This window comes from Diceros bicornis, chromosome 18 (genome assembly GCF_020826845.1).
Source record: "Diceros bicornis minor isolate mBicDic1 chromosome 18, mDicBic1.mat.cur, whole genome shotgun sequence".
Lineage (NCBI taxonomy): Eukaryota > Metazoa > Chordata > Mammalia > Perissodactyla > Rhinocerotidae > Diceros > Diceros bicornis.
This window is the reverse complement of record NC_080757.1, coordinates 54311209-54326626: the sequence shown is the minus strand read 5'-3', so window position 1 is coordinate 54326626 and position 15418 is coordinate 54311209. Positions and strand designations below refer to the sequence as shown.

Genomic DNA, 15418 nt, shown 5'->3' with positions numbered 1-15418 from the left:
GGGCCTTGGCTGATGCATCCCAGCCTCTCCCACTGCAGTCCCAAAATAGAAGGAAAGGTGGAGCAGCTGGCGGGCGGTGATGCCTGAGATGCCATTGGATGGAGGTTGGCCGGTCAACAAAAGGGTCCAGGACAGCGTGATGGATGGATGAGCACATGGCAGCGGGGGAGGGGCCGGAGGGTGGGGGTGGGGCGCACAATGGCTCCGATTTCAGAAACCTGCCTCCCAAATGCCCACAAACAGCTGACAGCCGTGGAAAGCGGATGAAATGGGATTAGAACATCCTTTCCAAAGAGAGCACGGACTGCAGAGCATGACAATACGGTCCCTGTCCTGCTGGCTTGGCGGCTAATTCCGCCAGCCTGGAACCACTCTCTCCAGGGGCTGGGGGCCAGGGGGAGGGGGAGGGAAGCAGGAGACACATTGGCGTCTCCAGGGAGACGAGGCTCCGAGCCAGAGAGAGCCCTGGGCTGGGAGGGTGGGTTCCTCCAAAGGTCAACTTATCTATCTCCCTGCCCCTTGCCTGGCCACAGGAAGATGGAGATCTTTTTCAGGGAAAACTAGTCTTGCTGTCTGTAACCCAGCCCTCACCTAACTCAGCAGAAGAAAGTCTCCTGTGTAGCTAAAATCTCTCATGCCAAAGGCCACATTCAGGACTGAGTGGGAATGGGGGTGCAGAGAGGCAGAGCCTGGGAGCTAGGATGGTGAGATCACCCCAGCTTGCATCCCCTGTTCCCTGGCATGACCTTGAGCAGGAGAAAGGACTCTCTGTGCCTCAGTGTTTTCATCTATAAAATGGGATTGTATTTCCTACCCCATAGGATTAGTGGAAGATCAAAGAATGCAGCACAGAGCCTGGTATATAGTAAGCATCCAGTATGCTGCTGCCGTTATTATTACTATTATTATTATTATTATTATCATTATTTGTTTGGCTGGTCCTCTGTGCTCCTCCTCCCACCCACACCCCCACCCCAGGAGTCAGGTTGGAGTGAGGGGCCTGACCCAGGAAGCAGAGCCTTCCAACTGCCACCCTGGTCTTGTCCTCAGCAGCAGAACTCCCTTCCTTTGGCTTCCTTTTCCACCCCCACCCCAGCAGGGCCACAGGGTCAGGGCAAGGGGTGGTGAGAGCCAGTGCTGTTGGGTCACGGATGTTGTATCCTTGTGTTTATGTTCCCCGCGTGAGGAGGCTACGTCGGGGGTGAAAGGACTTGATGTTTATTTTGATAACGAGTTCTCGATGCGTTTGCAAACTAATAAAATCAACTCATTAGGCTGCATGTTTAATTCACAACTGTACTGTGGGGAGACTTCCCTGGTGGCTGATGGGTAATCCTGGCTCCCTCCTGAGATGGGGGAAGTGTCTGCGGTATTTAAACTCTCCGTGACCGGCAGCACGTGTCTAGTCCTACCCCTCCCCTTCCCCATGCAGGGCAGGAAAACCTGAGAGGGGCAGTGGGGACCTCGTCCTGCAGGCCCCTGTCCTGCCCAGGAGGTGCCTTTGTCTGCACCCAGGGCATCTCCCTTCTCGTGGGCTGTGAGGGGTGGGAGCAGGGGCGAGGCTGGGCGGGACTGCTCGCTTCAGAGCTGGCAAGGCCGTGGTCCGACCAGGAGGGGTGTGGAGTGGTGGAGCCCACAGAGCTGAAGTGGGGACAGGAGACCCCCTTTCTGAGCCCTGATGACGTGCTGACTCCTTCTGGGGTCTTTCCAGGCCTGTACCTCGGGGGAGGCAGCAGTACAGCCCAGTGAGGGACGGTGTCGGGACCGTTGGTTTACAGATGGGGAAACTGAGGCTCAGAGAGCTTCAGCAGTTCACACGAGCTGTCACAACTGGTTAGCACATGACAGAGCCAGATTTCAAACTCAGGCCTCAATAACTCCATGCTCATTCCACTGACCACGTGAGCAGCAGCCATGGAGGGCCTGGCGTTGGGTCCCGGGAAGGCACCTGCCTCAGGGGACCTGGTGTCCAGCAGGGTGGGGCACAGGGGCCAGCCCCAGCTCTTTCTGTGCTGCGGCCTGGCTGCCTGGAGCTTTGTCAAGGTGGCTCTGAGGAGCACCCACACTGGTCGGAGTGGGCCCTGACCATGTCAGAGAGAGGACACTGGCTTCATGGTGGTCCTCTGGAGAGTGTTGGCCCAGAGTGGGCTGGGCCTTCCAAGGTTGTGGTCCTTTCCAAAGAGAGGTTCAGGAGAAGCCAGGGTCACAGCCTGGCCTCCTGTCACAGCCCCAGTGCCATGAAGGGCAGGGACAGAGCTCAGAGCCTGAACCCAGGTGAGGGGGTCTTTTCCCCTCAGCGGTGTCAGGGGGCAGAGAGAGAGAGATGATCTACAGCCCCCTTCTGGGGCTCTGATTCCGAGGGAAAGGGACCGGGAGAGAACAGAAGTTCATGTCCATTCTCACTCCTCTACCTCTGAACTGTGGCCTTGGGCCACCCATATCTGCTCTGAGCACCCGGGCGGACTTGTGAGTAATCACAGCAGGACCACGACATTTGTTGGGGCACGGTTACTTGGATTTCTAGTAAAATGTAATTTCCCTCTGTGCGGGAGATATCAAATTGAGACCCGTGGCTGATTTCACATCCTTTGGAGAGTTTCACCGTGTTTCTGACAGGTCCTCATGTTCATCCTGAGAAGGTGGAGGACACGTCTCCCCCTCACACACATCTGCTCACACACCCTCCCAACCCTTCCTGGACACACATGACACACATAACACACAGACATGCACTGCTTACACATCTGCCATTACACACAAAAACACCTTACATACACACACAAACACACACCAGGTGCACACATACACACATTTGTGCATAAACACACACACGTACACACTCCCTGCTTCCCTCACAGCCACTCTGGGGCAAATTAGCAATGCCATTGGCTCTCCTGGCTGTCAGCATGCTAATTGCAGTGAAGCAGCCCTGTGAGTGACAGAGACCCAGAGAGTGACCCAGATACTGCGAATCACACTGTCCCTAGGATTTGCAGCCGCTTAGACGAGTGATGGGACAAATTCGGCTGATAGCAGAACAGCTGAGTGATTATTTCCTCCTTTCTGCCGTGTCTAGGATGGAGCGGGCAGCTTCTGGGCTTGGAGTAGGGGGACAGAGTACGTTTTGGGGTGCCCTGAGCTCCCGGCTGGGCCTCCCATTCTCCCCAGAGGACATGGACCCCTTTGAAGAGCTGATGAAACCTGTGGGTTCCTTTTCCCCAGAAAAATACAGGCATGTGCCTGAGCTTACAGCGTTTAGTGTATAATTTCTACTCAAGGGTTGAACCCCACTGTCTGGAGGTCCCTGGGGAGCAGTGGCTCCAAAGCATCCTAAGCTTTCATTGCCTCCAGAGACCAGTGTCATCTCCCCAGGACTTGCAGGAGGGAGATGGAGTTCCTCCCCACGTCTTCTCAGGGTGACGGGGGTGCACGAGGACCTGTGGGCACCTCCTTTCTCCTTGTGCCCATGGCAGTTGTTTCCAGTGCAGCTGCCTGGCCCAGCTCTGTGCCTCCTGGCACACCAGCCCCAGCCCTGCTCCAGGCCTTTTGAGCTGTTTTTATCTCCTGACAGCTGCCTGTTGACTGCTGGAATGGGGGCCCATGCCCAGCCAGCAGGGGCTGTCTGTCTCCCTCCCCTGGGGCTCTCCAGGAGGATCTCCTGCAACTCCTCCCCCAGGGCTTTGACCCTTTGGGATTTGGAGAGCCCTGGTGATGGATTATAACATGTATATAACTTCATATGGATAACAGGGCCGTGTCACATCCCTCTAAGGTCATTCCACTTGGCAGAGAACTGTGGTTTCTCCCATCTTGAAAAACAAACCTCTTGAGCCCACTTCCTCTCCCTAGGGCTCAGGCATGGCTCGCTCCTCTTCCCCGTGTGTCCTCACCCCCTTGGCGATGTCATCTGGTCTCTGTGCCCACAATGCACACATGTATCCCTCCAGCCCAGACCTGTCTCTCAAACTCCAGACTCCTCTAGCCAGCTCTGCATCCACTTGCGTGATCAATAGTGACCCCAAACTAACTCACCCAAGACCAAACTCCTGCTCTTCCCCAACATGCCCTCCTCCAGCAGCCTTCCCAGGCTTCCCTGAGGGCAGCGCCAAGATGCGGTTGTCCACAGTCCAAACCTTCAGGCCATCCTTGACTGTGATCTTTCTCTTACACCCACATCTAATCCAATAGAATAATCAACTTAAATATGTTTTATTAATGTAGAATCCAGCTGCTTCTCGCCACCTTCTCTGCTGCTACGCTGGTCCCAGCCACCGTCATCTTTGTCCTGGGCTGCTGTAATAAGTACCTAACAGTGGACAGTAGCCATAGTGAGCCTTTCAAAATAGAAGTGACCCCTCTCCCCTTGAGTGTGGGCTGGGCTTTATGCGCTTGCTCCCAGAGAGTAGACTGTGCAAAGGGGAATTTAAAAAGTACCTTTACAGTGGAGAAACCTGGCAAACCCCACCCAGCCAGGTGATCAAGGTCGACATCACCAGCCGTAAGTCGTGCTGAGAGCATGCACCTCTGATGAGATGTGGCGAGAATGGCACTTTACCTCTGTGGTCTTCCTCCCCAAAACCCAGAGCACAGTCTGATCTTGAGAAGAACATCAGACAAACCCACATGGAGGGACATTTTACAAAACACCCGATCAGTGCTCCTCGAAACTGTCAAGGTCATCAGAAAGAAGGATCTGAAACTGTCACAGCCGAGAGAAGCCTAAGGAGAGATGACGACTAAATCCTGGGTGGGATCCTGTAAAAGAAAAGGGGCATTTGGGAAAAAGTAGTGAAATCCGCAGACACTGTGGAGGGTAGTTAATCGTACTGTACCGGGTTGGTTCCTTAGTTGGGACAAATGTACCCTAGTATGAGATGTTAACAAGAGGGGAGCTGGGTGAGGGGGTAGACAGGAACTCTTTGTTCTGTCTTTGCAACTTTTCTGTAATCTGAAACTGTTCTAAAGTAAAATATTATTAAAAAAAAAAAATAGGAGTCAGAGCCTCTGTCCTCTGCCCAAAGCCAGCAGTGTGAAAACCTCAGGGTAAAGCCATCGTCCTTACAGCGTCTCGTGAGGCCACGCGAAAGGACCCTCTGCTGCTTCTTTGAGCCCCTCTCTTCTGGCCCTCAGCTCAGCCAGTGGCCTCTGTCCACTCCCCGTGCTCCGTGCAGCCCCCATTGGAGAACCTTGGGGCCAGCTGATCGGCTGCCCTGCCTATTCCTCTCCCAGAAAGCTGGTTCTCTGCTAAGTGTCTGGGGTGTCACCTTCTCAGTGAGGTTGAGCTGGGCTGTAATCCACCCCCACACCTGCTCTCCGCACCCCTAGACCCCTCACCCTGCTTGACATCTCTCTTTTTCACATCACGTATAACCTTCCAGCACATTAGCTCACTTACCTAGTTATCATGTTTGATGTTCACTGTTGTCCCCTCGCCAGACTGTCAGCTCCCCGAGGGCACGGATCTCTGTTTCACTGTTCGTGGTGGATCCCAAATGCCCAGAACAGTGCCTGGTACGTGGTGGGCGAGGGACAAATAATATCTGTTGAATGAGTGAATGAATGAGGGCCTGCTCCTGCTTTCAGGCCAGGTAATAGTTAAGATAGTTAACAGTCGGACCAGCCAATCAGAGTGGGCACCTGTGATGTTGTGATTTATAATAAGAATATGTTTAGTCTTTGTCCCATTTCTGGCACAGAGCTCCTAAAACCCTTGGAATTTCCTGTGATGAGAGCAATAAAGGTGTCTTTTGTCATGTTAATGAGGTGATGTTTGGAAAGCACCTAAGGGTGGGGCTGATTGCCAGTGGATCCCAACATGATTAGAGAGTTGGAATTTTCAGTCCCATCCCCTCACCTCCAGGGAGGGGAGAGGGGCTGGGGGTTGAATCAGTCGCCAGTGGCCACTGATTTAATCAGTCATGCCTGTGTGATGAAGCCTCCATAAAAACCCAAAAGGATGGGGTTCAGAGAGCTTCTGGATTGATGAACACGTGGAGATCTGGGGAGAGTGGTGCACTGGGAGAGAGCACGGAAGCACCATGCCCTTTCCCCATACCTTGCCCCATGCATCTCTTCCATCTGGCTGTTCCTGAGTTATATCCCTTTATAGTAAACAGGTGATCTAGTAAGCAGACTATTTCTCTGAGTTCTGTGAGCCACTCTAACAAATTAATCAAACCCAAGGAACGCGTCATTGGAGCCTCCAATCTATAGACAGTCAGAAGCACAGGGGACAACCTGGACTTGTGATTGGTGTCTAAAGTGGGAGGCAGGAGGGAGGGCAGTCTTGTGGGACAGAGATCTGACTTAACCTGTGGGATCTGACACTGTCTCCAGGAAGAAAGTGTCAGAATTGAGTTGAATTGTAGGACACCCGGCTGGTGTCAGAGAATTGCTTGGTGGGGGAAAAAATTCCACACTGGGTGTCAGAATGGGGATTGGGTGTCAAATCGTTAATGCCTCACCTGAGCTCACTCACAACCCTGCCTCCTGGCTTGGGCTTGTTCATGCCCATACTGTCCTGGCAGGAAGGACAAGTCTTCTCCCTCTTGGAGATCTGGAGGAATCTACGAAGCACTCTAGATCACTCATTGTCCACGTCTCTGATTTGGCACTTGAGTCAATAGTTACCTCTTAGGGACACATCTTATCCCCCAGAGAATGTGGGACAAGAGGCCACTCATGGAAAAGGTGTTGAAGGAATAAGGAAGGAAGGGACCGTCCACTCTCACTGTCTAGCTCCATGCTCTAGCTTTGGAGCCTTGAATATTGGAGACCCTCAAAAATGTTGGCTAGTGGGCTTCCCAATGCTTCCCATCATGGCAGCATGGAAAGTCATCCTTACCCTCAGTCTTTGACCACTTAACCCCCTGTTGGACTTGGCCCTGGGAAACTTCCCGTTAGCATGGTCTTCACCAGCTCTTTCTTGGACCCTCAGTCTGGGTGCTTCCAGAATGAACAGTGCTAGTTTCTATTGGTATTAGAATCTGTTTCCTATTTTTTGATTTTTCCCTTCCCATCCCCATTCTCCAGACTGAAAATGTGGATTCTCCATGGATGGAGTACACAGCGGTTTTCCAAAAGGAAATGGACTCTGGAGTGAGCCACACTGAGTTTAAACCTAATTGACCATTTACTAGCCGCATCACGTTGGTCAATTCACAATTCCTCGTTGAGCCGCATCTGTAAAACAGAAATAGCCATCCCTGCCTTTGAAGTTGTTGTTAAGGGTTAGAGATGATGTACGGAAGATAGTGGAGGGCCTGGAGCATGGCAGGCACCCAATAGGTAGAAGCTGTTACATTCATCATCCCCCTGAGAGCCCCTCCCAGCTTTCTGCTGCCCAGCCCCTCACCAACAAGCAGCTCCCTCTGTCCCACCTCAAAAGAGGGGCTCAGCAGGCCACCCCTCCTCCCCTGCCACGTCCCGCTTCCCCAGGGGGCTGCCTCCACCAACTTCGTGGACTCCTGCTGCGGCCTCTGAGAGCCACAGGCTTTCATCACGAGTCCATCCGTGGTAGTTGAGGCGTGAAGCAAAGTAATAATAAGAAACAGCCGTGACGTGCCCCCCCCAAGCGCCCCACAAATAAATAGGATGTTTGCAAAGGAAAACCAACACAGCCCCATCTCTGCTAATTAGATCTCATCAGCACTTCAACAAGGCCACCTCATTTTGTTTGGTGTGAGTGGATTGTTTTTTCTCGTTTTCCTTAAAACACAGGAAGAGAAAAGCGAACTCCACAATTTTCTGTGGTCTCACTGGGTTGGCAGGGAAGTGGGGTGTCAGCTTTCTCAGGCTTGGTGAATCCTGGGAGACTGAGTCTGTAGGTGGAGAGAAGAGACTGTGGATCTGTAAGACACTCAACAAGCATTTTGAGCACCTATCATGTGCCAAGCATGCCTCGAAGGGCTGGTGACACACTCGTGAATGTGACCCACCAGCACGTGCTCAGAGTTAGTGAGGAACCCCAACACCCAAACAGAACTGGGTGCTGGTGCATGCGGTCGGTGCGTGGAGGTGAGCAGGGTGTTGCTGGAGCTTAGAGGAGTGACAGGAAACCCATCCAGGACTAGGGAGCAAGGAAGCCCTCCTGGGGGAGGTGATGCTGGGCTGATTCAGGAAAAGAGAGTGGGGAAATCTGAGACAGGAGTTATGGGTCACTCTTACTACCTCTGCCACCTCCTCCGCCCCGTAGCTGATGGCCCCACCTGCCTTCTCGAAGAGAAGAGAACGCCCTCCCTTCCAAATGTCCAGCAAACCTCCTTCTTCCACTGCCACTTTATGTGGTCAAGACCAGGCCCTCCACCCGAGCCTGGACCCTGCCCCGCTCACCTGCTCAGGTGCCCTCTCACCTGTACCCACATCCTTTCTCTGTCTCTCTCTGCTCGGTCCTTCCCATCAGGCCGCACCTGCTAAGTCCTAACGTCTTAGCAACTTCTCTTGACTGTTCCAGCCCCTTATCTGTGTCTTTCCTTCATGCCAAGCCTTCTTGAAGGGGCTGTCTCCATTTGCCCACATCCCTTACTGCCCGCCCCCCATCACCCCTGCCCCCACCCCTCCTTGAAGTTTCCTGGTCAAGGTTGCCTGTGATCTCATGTCGCTAAATCCAATGGACCCTTCAATGGTCTCGCCCACTTGCCCATAGCTGACCTTGCCCAATGGTGACCTCTCCCTTCTTCTTGGTTTCTGGAACACCACGGTCTCCTGGGGGTCTCCCTGCCTCTGTAACTCTCCTTCCTAGGGCCAGTTGGGGGCCTCCTGTTCTTGTAGTGATCCATGAAATGTGGGTGTTTGCCAGTGTTCCCCTCCCCTGCTCCCACTCCCATGGCTTCAGATGCCGTCTCTGTGCCAATGGCGCCCTCATCCACAGCTCCTGCCCAATGTCTGTGGTGAGCCCCAGCCCACCTGGACATCTCCATTTGCATGTCTCCCAGCCCTTCTCTTAGCACCACCCCCAAAGTGAGCCCTCAGGATTTCTACACCTGTGTGCCTGCTGTCCCAGTGAGAGACCTCCTGTCACTCGGTGGCTTAGGCCTGGTGTTGTCCCTTCTCCCTCCCCTCCCTGCCCTCCCTTTGAATAGCTCAAGTCCTGCCCATTCTCCTGAATTTTTGCAACAGTCCTTTAGCTGCGCCCGGCCTTCAGTCCCAGGACTCAGCAGGGTGAGATGGGAATCCGGATCAACTGCTTGTTCCTTCAAGCCCCCTGCCCCCTGGGCTCTTAGGATGTCACATGCTGTGTGCTGTTGTGATGCTATTTGTCGGGGGCCAGGGACTCCCCGGGGCCAGCTGGGTGGTCACAAGCGCCAGTCCCTTTCCCGTGCCCGTGTGTGCTTTGTCCTCCTGGGGAGGATGTGAAGGATGTGGCAAAGGTGGAGGGGGCTGGCTCCGACGGGCGTTCATCTCTGAGTTGACTTTTCCACCCTCCCGGGAATGTGGGCCGTCAGCCACCAGGCGGGCTCGCTGGACGGACTGAATGGGGCTCTGTTCCTGAGGAGCGGCCTGGGGCAGCTCGAGAGAGAGTGTGTGAGCACGTTATTTCCACGGACCCCCACCTGGAAACCACTCCCGGCCTCACCCTGGAAATAAACACTCCCGTGGCCAAGGAGGCTGATGTGTCGGCGCCCGTGGCCAGGAGCTGGCCGGGGTGGGCACTCCCTATGGGTGGCAGTCTCCAGGGGACCTGCTGCCCACCTGGCCCTGGGTTCTGAGACGGCCATTGTCCTGCTGAGTGACGTCCTTGCTAGTTCTGGGCCTCCCTCCTTGTCCCCCATCCTCCTCTCTTTGACTCCTCTTTCTCAGGGCTCCTGTTGAGAGGAGGCGCACTGTGACCACTCTAGGAAGTGACCCAGGTAGGGGACATCCTCAGAGGGTCCCCGCTGTGCCAGGGCCTGTGTTAGGAGGAGCCAGACTGACCTGGGTTGGAATCTCGGCTCTGCCACTCACAAGCTGTGTGACCCCTGGCAACTTTCTTAACCTCTCTGAGACTTGATTTCCTCTTCTTTAAAGTGGGGCTAATAATACTTCTCTGAGAGGATAGTTTTAAGGAGTAGGGATGATGAGATAACGTCTGAAAAGTATCTAGCACAGAATCATGAAACAAGTGGCTGCTGCCCCATTTTTAGATTCAGAGTCCACAGGGTAGGCAATGGGGGCCCAAGCTCTTGGGCACTCTGAGAATGCTGTCCTCCTGCTGTGGGAGGAAAATGGTCTCTGCCCTTCTGATGCTCAGGCCTTCCAGCCCTGGCTGCCCTCCGAACAGCATGGCTGGAATGTGGGGCCTGTGTTCCTTCTCAGTCTCCAGGAGCACAGAGGGCTTCTTGGGGGAGGGGAGGCTCTAAACTCCAGGCTCAGCGCTGTCCCTGCCTTGTTCTTATAACCTCATGGTGAACCACTCAACTCCTGGGCCTCAGTTTCCCAAACCTGCCCATATTAGTCAGGGTTCCCCAGGGAAACAGAACCAATAGATTATATATAGATATATAGAAAGAGATTTATGTGCGAGATTGGCTTACGTGACCATGGAGGCCGAGGGGCCCCATGATCTGCCATCTGCAAGCTGCAGACCCAGGAGACCCGGTGGTGGAGTTCCGGTCCAAACCTGAAGGCCTGAGAACCAGGGGAGCCAACGGTGTAAGTCCCAGTCCAAGTCTGAAGGCCAGAGGACCAAAAGCGTCGATGTCCAAAGGCAGAAGACAGCCGTCCCAGCTCAACAGAGCAAATTCATCCTTGCTTCACCTTTTTGTTCTCTGTGAGCCCTGAACAGATTGGATGGTGCCCACCCATATCGGTGAGGGCCGTCTGCTTTACTCAGTGCACCAATTCAAATGCTAATCTGTTCCCCAAAACACCCTCACAGACACACCCAGAAATAATGTTTACCAGCTATCTGGGCATGCTTAGCCCAGTCGTGTTGACACATAAAGCTAACCATCACACTGCCCAGCCCACTACCCACCTGTATGAGCTTCCTGTGGCTGCCACAACAAAGTGTCTGAAGCCACAAACTGGGTGTCTAAAAACACAATTCAGGAGGCCAGAAGTCCAAAATCAAGGCATCGGCAGAGTTAGTTCCTTCTGGAGGCCCTGAGGGAGAATCTGGTCCATCCCTCTCTCCTAGCTTCAGGTGGCTGCTGGCAATCCTTGGCGTTCCTTGGCTTGTAGACACATGGCTTCAATCTCTGCCCCTGTGGTCACAAGGCCTTCTTCCCTGTATCTCTGTGTCTCTCATCACCTTCTATGTGTGCCTGTCTCTGTGTCCATATTTTCCTCTTCTTAGAAGAACACCATCTTTGGATTGGGGCCCAACCTAATCCAGTATGACCTCATCTTCACTTGATTACAAATTCAACAACCCTATTTCCAAATAAGGTCACATTCTGAGGTTCTGAGTGGACAAGAATTTGGGGGAACACTATTTAACCCAGTACACCACCTCAAGGGGCCAATGTGGTTCAACTCGGCTCATTACTAAAGGCACAGGGTCTGAAGGCCTGGAGGCCTCTCTTGTGTGGGTTACTGTGCGTGGGGGCCTGCCCCCAGACCCTGGGTCCTGTGCCCCTGGACCCAGCCAGGCTTGGGCAGAGATTGGCATGCACAAGAGTGAGCAGACCTGAATTAGTGGGTCTGAGCAGCTCCAAGGACAGGAGAAGGATACCGGGGTAGGGGAGCGGAGGTGCGACCAGGCCGGCGCTGGGGGGAGGGGGGCTTGTTTGTTTTCACGACAATAAATGCCTCTTGATGGGCTGTGGTTTGCACAGGGACTCGGTGCCAGATCGAGTTGTCTGCATTGATTGGATGGCCACAAAGCCCTGTCACGGAGCAGGAGAGGAGCTGGCAGGAGCTGCCTGATGGCCTGTCCCCAGATCGTTCCCAGGCACCCTCAGAGTGACTTGGGGAGTTAGGGGCCGAGTGACCAGAGCGGTGGGGCTCTGCCCTGGAGAGGCCCCGGATGGGCCAGCTCTGACCCTGGGACGGGGGCGCTCCGCCTCCGCACAGGCCTCCCTCCCCCAGGGCAGGCAGCAGTCGGAGGCCTGTTGGGAAGGCGGCCCATTTTTAATGAACAAATTACTGTCCTTGTTAACAGCACGAACTGGGCTTTGGGGGATCAAGGGAGCCGGGGCTTGGGAAACAGCCACTAATTTAATGAAGAGGATGAATTCCAGATGTGGCCTCTGGCCCAGCAGACAGCTGCCCTCCTTGGGCTCCTTGGGGGAAACCCGGAGCTCCTGGACGGGATCGAGGATGAGGTGGGGCACAGATGGCACGAGGAGGGTCAGGCTGCCCAATGCTCAGGCCATGTGGGACCAGCGTACCCCCTTTTCCAGCACAAGGACCCCTCTTCCAAAGACACTCAGGGATCTCCACGTGCTGGTGGTTGTTCATTTAGCAACCGCTGTTTGAGAAAACACGCAATGACAAAGGGCTGCTATGAATTCGGTATCGCTTTTAAATGGATTTTTATCTTATTAATCACAACAGCAGCCGCACACTTTTGACAGATGGCCACAGGTGTGTGAGACATATTGATTCTGCCGGTAGACTGGTGGGACGCATGTGCGCTGGAGGACCGCCTGTAACAGCTCAGGGCCCTCGGCCCCCATGTTGGAGACCAGTGGCATAGCTCTCTGGATCCCAGGAGCAGGCTGGGTTCCTCGGGGACTGAGGAGGGGCCTCTGATTTTATCCTGAGTCCTGGGAAGGAGACGATGGCTCAGGGTGGAGGAAGGCATTTTGAGCTATGCTTGAAGTAAGAGAAAAAAGAAAGTGGATTAATGTGTGTTCCCTCCCTCCCCCTTCCTTCCTCCCTCCCTCCATCCCCCACTCCATCCCTCCCTCCTTCTGCACACACGTGTTAAGCACTGCTGGGGACACATCACTGGGACAGGCCTATTGTGCAGGACACAGCAATGAAAAAGGCCCACTCTTAGCCTTCTAGAAGCTCCTTGACTTCAGTTGGAAAAACAAGAAAAGGAGTGGTTACTTCAAGGTGGATGCTGCATTTCCTACTTGCTCCTTAACCAGGAAAGTCTCTTTTCAACTGTCTTCTCTACTGGAGGTCTGTCTAAAATTTCACTTGACCAAAGCGTTCCATCAACCCAAAGAAATTAAAAAAGAAACGGAAGCCGCTGTACCGAATCCACTTACTTTACTGTGTAAATGGAAATGGAAGGCCAGAGAGGTGCCATGACATACCCAGGGTTTACAGTTCACAGTCAGTGACAGGCCCAGGCCGGGACCCAGGTCTCCTCACCACCCCTGTCCAGTCCCCTCCCACCTTCCCGGGGGTGCACAGATGCAGGCTTGGGGGCCGTCCTTGGAGGGGTTCCCCTGTTCCCAGCAGGACCGTTTGAGCCCCCGATACAGGCAGAGGCCAGCCCTCCATCTTATGCCCAGAGCTTCACACATAGCTCACAGCTTCTTCTCTAGGAGGGTCATTTACTGACAATTACGGGTTTGAAGTGGGTCCAGTTTAGCAAGTGATTTCTATAAAGAGCAGAGCGGTGTCCCCAGGGAGCGAGAGCCGGGCGGGGCAGGGGGGAGCCAGGGAAGAAGGCACTATCTGTGTTATGGATTTTATCGAGTCATAACAAGGCTGGAGAATAAACAATTAAAACTGGCTGATGCATGGGGCTGCCTCGGCCAGCTGGCTGTCGGGGGGCCCTGTGCTGCCCGAGCTGCCCCCCACGGCCCGGCGCAGCTGCCATCGAGCGCTGGGTCGCCCGCCGAGCAGCCTGACCCAGGAGGGCAGGGGGTTAGGCTCCAGGACTCACCCCCTCCCTGTTCCCCCAACCCCAGCGAGCTGCCTCTGCACTCCAGTGGACCCTTTAACTCTGCGATTGCTTAGACGGCTCCCAAATAATGATGGGTCCAAACCGTGTGCAGGCTGGTGTTAACCGGCGTTGGGTCCCGGGGACCACTGCCACCCTCTCCCGGGAAGATGTGATGAGAAAAGTCCTAGATTTAGGGCACCTGAGAGCAGCTTTCACTCGGCCACCAGCTGCCATGTGACCTCAGAGTAGTGACCCGGCCCTCTGACCCTCGGTGTTGTCGTGTACAACTGGAAGGAGAATATGTAGCCTTGTAGGGATATCACAAAAACTGAATAAAAGAATAAGCACAAAAGCAGAAGGCAAACCATCCTACGAATATATAAGGGCTAGGTGAGGGGAGAGTGGAGGAGGCTCTCACTGGATGAGACTTGAGGGCCAGGATGGAAGGCGTGGCCGGTGACGTCCATGGTTCCGTGAATCCTGTGCCTTCTGTGTGCCAGGGACTGTGCCAGCCAGTTACATACATCATCCCAGAGAGTCCTGTCAGCAAAATACGGTCCCTCGTTTTACAAAATGGGGATCACAGAAGTTCAACACTTTGCCCACGTCAGACACTTGTAAATGGCCGGGCTGAGATTAATTCAGAGTCTCTTGTGTCCTGAGTCCAGAAATCTTACTGCGTCGGGCTCTCATCTTCCACTCCCGTCGGGATTCTCTCCTATCTCAGCAGTAGGAGTGGCTGGAGGCCCATGACAGGCAACGGGGGTACTGAGTAGCGAGACCAGGGGAGGGTCTCCATTCACAAGCCCCTGGTGAGGTGGGAGAGGGTGGAAAGTCCTCAGTCAGGAGAATGAGTGTTTAGGGAAGAGGAAACACAGGCGAGCTGAGGAGCAGCCCGGCTGTGGGCAGAAATGAGCACAGGGGCAATGCAGGCGAGCTGAGTCCAGGTGCACTGGGCCAGGCTCCCGGGCATGGTGTGGGTACCCGATGAAGTTAGGAGACAGTCCTTGTGGCCCCCGGCCACCAGGGTCCCCGGGAAGGAAGTGGTCAGGGTCCTGCCCATGCCTTCCTGGACTGGGAGTGGAGGGAGGCTCACGGCCAGCCTCTGATGACAGGGTCATCCCCTCTGACTCCAAGCCAACTTGTCTCCCTCCTTTGCTCAGACACTGCCAGGCTATGACAGGAAACTGTCACCAGGGACCTGTCATCAGAGGCTGTGGAGGGAGGATGAGGACTGAAGGGGCCACCAGATCAGAGTGGTGGCAGGAGGGTCAGTGGAGGCCAGCACCAACCACCCTCTCCTGTGTCCCTGCCCCGTCCCTCCACATCTCCCTGTGGGGGTGGGGGAGCATCGTAGTCCTCTGTGGCCTCGCTGAGTGCTGGGGCCTGCTGGGAAGGGAGTTGGACATGGGTTCCTGGCACTGCACTGCAGGAACCAGATATGCTGTCAATCAGCACCCTACCTTCAAAGGCCAGGACTCTGGGGCGGGGAGGAGGAGAATGCATAAATACACAGATGCATACAGATACAAACAAATCCAGTGCATTGGGGTAGGTGCTTTTCATAAGTACCGTGACCTCACTTCATATTCCTGCCAACCCATTTTACAGATGAGGAAACTGAGGCTTACCGAGGTCGAGGAAGTGACC

General features: G+C 54.4%; 1 protein-coding gene and 1 long non-coding RNA gene across 4 annotated transcripts in view; one reads left to right on the top strand and one right to left on the bottom strand.

The window, feature by feature from the left end:
- The window catches only part of SDK2 (sidekick cell adhesion molecule 2), a 266842-nt gene that overhangs the window by 26742 nt on the left and 224682 nt on the right, over window positions 1–15418 (top strand). The window lies entirely within an intron of this gene.
- Window positions 4204–5497, bottom strand: LOC131417703 (uncharacterized). Its single transcript, XR_009222741.1, has 3 exons — window positions 5396–5497; window positions 4435–4755; window positions 4204–4306 (listed from the first exon to the last, which is right to left on the bottom strand). It is a non-coding gene; the product is annotated as an uncharacterized LOC131417703 (long non-coding RNA).